This window comes from Halyomorpha halys, unplaced genomic scaffold (genome assembly GCF_000696795.3).
Source record: "Halyomorpha halys isolate HHAL.00 unplaced genomic scaffold, Hhal_1.1 Scaffold42.1, whole genome shotgun sequence".
Lineage (NCBI taxonomy): Eukaryota > Metazoa > Arthropoda > Insecta > Hemiptera > Pentatomidae > Halyomorpha > Halyomorpha halys.
Window position 1 is genome coordinate 1,079,814 of NW_027114384.1, and position 514 is coordinate 1,080,327.

At 33.3% G+C, this 514-nt stretch overlaps 1 protein-coding gene across 1 annotated transcript in view; it reads left to right on the forward strand.

The window, feature by feature from the left end:
- Positions 1–514, forward strand: part of LOC106688320 (dynein regulatory complex protein 11) — a 37,699-nt gene that overhangs the window by 3,692 nt on the left and 33,493 nt on the right. The gene's annotated exons all lie outside the window — the stretch shown is intronic.

Consider the following 514-nt stretch of genomic DNA (forward strand, 5'->3'; position numbering starts at 1 on the left):
TCTGTTTAAACGAGAGAAGGGTTGGTACATGGCTTATATTAGAGGGAATAGAGTTCCAGAGATATGCAGGTCGGGTTAAAAATGATTTATCAAACCATACTCACGGCGTAATACTTTAAATAGAGTTATGTAAAATAAATTGTCCACGCAATTCATAAGACGTTTAAGTTTAGATTCAAGATTATCAGAAAGTCCACCATGTACAAAGTGTGGGAAGAGAGGAAACTAATAGTACAATAGCCCAAGAGGAGAAAAAAGGCAGTTATCTCACCCCAATTTTTGATTACTTTAATGAAAACTACGTATAACTAATAGTCAAAATTGATGAGTCTGGGAAGTATAGGTAGGGGGAATAAAAAAGGGCGGCTGTTTCAAAGCGATAAAAAAAAAAAAAATTCATTCGGAGATGTATATCTTAAAAGGTAGGAACAATATAAGAGAACGTCATTTAAAGAAGAGTAAATTTGCTAAAATAAATCGATTTATAGTTGTTCGGACAAATTTTCATTTGCCA